Source organism: Propithecus coquereli, unplaced genomic scaffold (assembly GCF_000956105.1).
Source record: "Propithecus coquereli isolate 6110/MARCELLA unplaced genomic scaffold, Pcoq_1.0 Scaffold113, whole genome shotgun sequence".
Classification (NCBI taxonomy): Eukaryota; Metazoa; Chordata; class Mammalia; order Primates; family Indriidae; genus Propithecus; species Propithecus coquereli.
The window spans coordinates 4,407,966-4,414,099 of NW_012135303.1; positions in this window are offsets into that span (position 1 = coordinate 4,407,966).

Consider the following 6,134-nt stretch of genomic DNA (forward strand, 5'->3'; position numbering starts at 1 on the left):
CCCGCCAGTGTCACAGTTGGACGTGTCCTCCCGGAGAGCCGCCCCCCGGCCCCATCCTCTAGCGCCGGAAATCGGAGCCGGAGGGCTGGGGGCGCGCGGGCGCTGCGTGGGCGGAGGCCGAGGGCGGGCGCAGGGGCTTGGCTTGGGTAAAGGAAGCCCCACCTCGTCTCCACCCCGGCCGGAGTTGGCGCAACTCGCTCGGGCGAAGTCCGCAGCAGGGCAACTCTGCCCTGCGGTGCTGGCTGGGTGGGGTCGTTCACTGCCTCTCTTAGGAGAGAGGGGGACCCACGCAGAGGGTTCAGACGGGGAAATTCTGCCCTCCGACTGCGGCCGCCACGCCTTGCAGTGGTCTCTGCCGTTGTCTCCTGAGTGTGGTGGTCGTGGGAACTTGGAGAGCATAGGGAATGCCGTGGAGGACTTGTTAAAACATTGCTGGGCCCCACCCGCAGAGTTTCTGATTCCGTAGGTCTGGTCTGGGTCCCAAGAATGTGCCTTTCCAAAAAGTTCTCTGTGATGCTGCTTCTGGTCTAGGGACCACTTTGAGAACCACTCAATTAGAGGGTATATCATCAGGGAGCTGGGGGACGATCAGATAAGATAGTGCGTATGAAAAGCACCGTGGACGTTACAAAACTGCAAATAGAGATGTACAGCGGCTCCGGCTTGCAGCCTCATGTTTGGATTCGTTGCACCTTAGTTTGCTTCTCTCCGTCGACTTCCTCACTTTCGCATCAGAGAAACTCCTCAGACAGTGTCTAAAATCACTCTTCCTGGACTCTGCCTCTCTCCCTTATCAAAATCCTTCATAGTTGACTTCTTTTCGTTAGCTATATGACCTCCCTCTTCCCTAACTTGATAGGAAATTACTTTCTCAGCTTGCTTTCCTGAAATTATTGCCAGATCTAGTGATTCCTTTCAGTCTTCTCCCTCCTTGCCTCTTCTGAGTATTTGGATTGCACCAACTATCCTGGTTACTCTCTGAACACTCCTTTGTACAGTATTTGCTGACTCCTTTTCTATACTTACGCCTTTTCTTTCTTCATACTTTCTTCCATGGCAATGTCATACATTCCTAGCGATTTGACATTTACCCTGTTTAAAAGAGTTCCAAATGCATCTGTTGAAAGATTAAACAAATATTGGTTAAATCCATGCTCCTTCCAAGTTGAGGGAACAGTATTGGGAAGGTCTTTTTTTTTTTGTTTAATTTGAACGGTGCTCTACACATTTGAAGAAGCTTCTCTAGTAACGAACTATAGAAATGATCCCTGAAAGTGTAGTCTTTGTGGGAAGGTCTTAAGGCAGGAAAGAACTTGACCTGTTGGGGGAACTGCAAGAGGCTAGTGTGGCTGGAGCTTGGTGGGACATGAGTGGGTGGTGGGGAGCACAGGGAAGTGGCAGGAGCCAGATCTCTAAGTCTCTAACTCCGTTCTGTCTCCCAGTCCCCCAATCCATACTATCTCTGCTGGACTGTCAAACAACACTCTCGGTGCTGTGCATTACTCTTTCCCCAAAACCATTTTTTTTCACTTCTGAAGTTCTGTTAAAGGTACAGTGTTTCACCTATACAAATGATAGCTACTTTTATGTAGTACGTATACGTGTCAGGCACTCTTTTTTTTTTTTTTTTTTGAGACAGAGTCTCACTTTGTTGCCCTGGCTAGAGTGAGTGCCATGGCGTCAGCCTAGCTCACAGCAACCTCAGACTCCTGGGCTGAAGCAATCCTTCTGCCTCAGCCTCCCAAGTAGCTGGGACTACAGGCATGCACCACAATGCCTGGCTAATTTTTTTCTATATATTTTTAGCTGCCCAATTAATTTCTTTCTATTTTTGGTAGAGACGGGGTCTCGCTCTTGCTCAGGCTGGTCTCGAACTCCTGAGCTCAAACAATCCGCCCGCCTCGGCCTCCCAGAGTGCTAGGATTACAGGCGTGAGCCACCGCGCCCGGCCTCAGGCACTCTTCTAAGCACTTTATATATTAACCTTATTTAATCCTCAAAACTACTCTATGGACTAGACACCATTATCAGCCCCATTTTATAGATAGAAAACCTGAGGCATAGAGGTCAAGTAACCTGACTAAGGTCATAGAGCTCGTAAGTGGAACAGCTCCATTTGAACCCGGTCTGGCTTCACTATAATGCACTGCCTCACCATCAAAATCTTATTTTTTATTCATTCAACAAATATTTGTTGAGCTAGAGACCAGTAGAGATACAGAGGTGACAGGCTTATGGCCTCACAAAGCTTATCTTCTATATTTGCCACATTTCTTAATTCCACTATCTTTTTCCAGTACCATCTTGATTTACGCGTCTATTACCCCTAACTAAATGGGACTTTGCAGTAACTTTGTAACTGCGCTATCTCTTTCTCTGTACTTTCAGAGTAATTTTCTCAAATACAGCCTGAATCATTTCACTGTTTAAATGCCTCAGTTTGTACTTGAGACCGCTCAGGATAGCGCTGACCAATGTTTTTCACCTTTACTTCCCATCACATTGATGATTCTTAACCTGTTATTACCATCCATTATGGGGACTGTAGCAAGCAATTTTTGACTAGAAACTATACTCAAGTTAGAAAGTTATTGGGTTGGATGTGTGGCTCACGCCTGTAATCCTAGCACTTTGGGATGCCAAGGTGGGAGGACCATTTGAGCTCAGGAGTTCGAAACCAGCCTGAGCAAGAGCAAGACCCCATCTCTACAAAAAATAGAAAAACTAGCCATGCATGGTGGCACGTGGCTGTAGTCCCAGCTACTTGGGAGGCTTAGGCAGGGGGATCACTTGACCCTGGAGTTTAAGGTTGCAGTGAGCTATGATGATGCCACTGCACTCTAGCCAGGGTGACAGAATGAGACACTGTCTCCAAAGGAAAAAAAAAGGTAAGTTTTTTCTTTGAAAATTAAAGTGGTTTACAGGTTATTTGTATTATAAGATCATTCTCCCTTGCATTCTGATATACAATATATCTTGGATGTGTGGGAGGGGTTTGGAGTTACTGGAAATTGAACATGGCAAGGCAGCCATCTTTTCTATGCTTTTATGCTTTTTTCAGTTGCACTCATGGGAATAGGCACAGTGGGCTGGTGTAGGAAATGTCATTTGTAAATTGTATCATGGTAGAAAAACAACTGACCTCTATGCTCTAGTCAGAAGAGTCTTCCCTTTTCTCGAATCTTACTTACTGTTCCAAACTTTATCTCAACTAACTACCTTTTTTTCCCCTTAAGCCTTTCTTAGTCTCTGAGGCTGATGTGAACATATTCCTTCTTTGAACTTCCTTTGTACTTAGTACTTTCTTTCTGATATTTTATCTATTGTACTTTTGTATTTATAATTGTCTTTTATCCTAAACTGAAATTCTTGATGTGGCAGCTATTTCTTACTCATTTTAGTACTGCTTCAATGTTTAGCGAGCAACATGCCTTAGTAAGTATGGAATGATAAAACAAGTACTTTCATTACGATCGTAGAATTAATCATAGGGGTGAAAGAAGGTGACAAGGAAGTTTAAGGAAGAGCTGGTTTCCTTATAGGGATGCTTAAAGATGGATAAAGAGTCAATTAACCTCTCTGTGAAATGTAGGTATCAGATGCCCTACGTGACAATACCCTTCTATCTTTCAAAATTGGGATTTCATGTCTTTTTCAGCCTTGTTATTGGTATCCTCAAACTGATTGGAGTTGTCAGCGATACAATCCGCGTCTGCTTGATAAATGCTGTAGTAATGTAACCGATGACCATAAGGAGAGTAGAGGTAAATCCGAGTTTTGAGGACAAGTCTGATTAGGTAGATAAGACCCAAGCCTGCCTCAGACTGACTTTCGTTTTGTTAGTGCTACACAAAACCTTGTTCAGACTTTTAGTACTCGGTTAAAAGTTCTGTAATAGCTAACCTTGCCAATTCCAGCATGTAAATAATAGCATTTTTGATAAAATATTAGCCACATTCAATACAGGGTGTTATGATAAAAGTATTTTGGAATTTTTCTTCATGGTTGATAGGCCAGATTGGTTTTCCTACTTTGAATTAAGATTTATTTTGTGGGCCGGGCATGGTGGCTCACGCCTGTAATCCTAGCACTCTGGGAGGCCAAGGCAGGTGGATTGTTTGAGCTCAGAAGTTTGAGACCAGCCTGGACAAGAGCGAGACCTTGTCTCTACTAAAAATAGAAAGAAATTGGCCAAACAACTAAAAATAGAAAAAATTAGCCGGGCATGGTGGCGCGTGCCTGTAGTCCCAGCTACCTGGGAGGCTGAGGCAGGAGGATTGCTTGAGCCCAGGAGTTTGAGGTTTCTTCTGTGAGCTAGGCTGATGCCATGGCACTCTAGCCCAGGCAAGAGAGTGAGATTCTGTCTCAAAAAGAAAAAAAAAAAGATTTATTTTGTGAATGAAAATATTTCATTAGTCATTTCTGTCAATCTTCATAACATTTTTTGTGTAGGATTGTTTTGGTCCATTTTCTGTTGCTTATAACAAAATACTTGAAACTGGGTAATTTATAAAGAAAAGGGATTTATTTCTTACAGTTATGGAGGCCTGAGATGTTCAAAGGCTGCATCTGGTCAGAGGCGTCTTACTGGTGGGACTCCCTTACAGTGCAGGGTGTCACATGGCAAGGAGGCTGAGTGTGCTAATGTGCTCAGGTCTCTCTACCTCTTAAAAAGCCACCAGTTCCACCCCCTTGATAACCCATTAATCCATTAATCCATGAGTGGATTAATCCATTCCTGAAGGCAGAGCCCTCATGATCCTATCTCCTCTCAAAGGCCCCTCTTTTCAATGTTGCCACATTTGGGATTAGGTTTCTAACACATGAAATTTGGGGGACACATTCAAATTATAGTGGATTAGTATTTTTTCTTTCTGAAATATTTCATAGAATTCACCAGTTAAGCCATCCGAACCTGGGCTTTCCTTTGTAGGGAGATTTTTAATTAGTACAGGTAATTCCTTTACTTGTTATAAACCTAATCAGATTTTTAATTTCTTTTTAAGTAAATTTTGCTAATTTGTATTGTTCTATGAATTTGTCATTTCATCTAAATTGTCTAATTTGTTGGTATAAAGTTTTTCATAATATTCTCTTATAACCCTTTGAATTTCTGTAAGGTTGGTAGTGCTATCTCTTCTTTCATCCCTGATTTTGGTAATTTGTGTTCTCTCTCTCTCTTTTTTCTTCTTCCTTTTTCTTTTTCTTTTGAGATAGGATCTCGCTCTGTTTCCTGGGCTAGACTGCAGTGGTGTCATCCTAGCTCACAGCAACCTCAAACTCTTGGGCTCAAGCAATCTTTCTGCCTCAGCCTCCCGAGTAGCTGGGACTACAGGCATGTGCCACCATGCCTGGCTAATTTTTTATTCATTATTTTGTAGAGATGGGGTTCTCAGTATGTTGCCCTGGCTGGTCTGAAACCCCTGGCCTCAAGCATTCCTTCTGCCTCGGCCTCCCAAAGTGCCGGGATTACAAGCATGAGCAACCACACCTGGCCTCTTTTTTTTCTGGTCAGTCTAGCTAAAGGTTTATCAATTTTGTTGATGTTTTCAAAGGAAAAAGATCTTTTGGTTTCACTGATTCTTTCTTATTTTTTTATTTCATTGATTTCCACTCTATCTTTATTATTTTCTTGCAGGCAAGTATGCCACAGACTCCCTTTTCTTACCTAAGTCCAACAGTTTTTCTCAATCTGTCATTTGCCTTTGGTTGATTTCCAGCATTCTGAAATGATGTTTTTGGATAATTTCACCTGCTGTATAGCTGTCTTGGGAAAAGGATACATAAATGTTTCTTTTTCAAAAGCAAGTAACAGTAGGTCTTTGTTCCAACAATTAGGAAGATGTCAAGGGCCTGTTTCAAAAAGAACATTGCTACCCTTGGAAAATGATCTGGGAAAATATTTATATTTCTGTGCTTTAAGTTTTGTAGAAGCTTATAGAACACCTGATGAACCTGGCTTAAATATTGTATCATATATATATGAAATAGTTCTGGACACACACACAGGTATATATATATATATATATGTGTGTGTGTGTGTGTGTGTGTGTGTGTGTGTGTGTGTATGCATATATTTATGTATGTATGTGCAGCTGGAAGTATTTTCATGGGCTTCACAAAATTTTTACAAT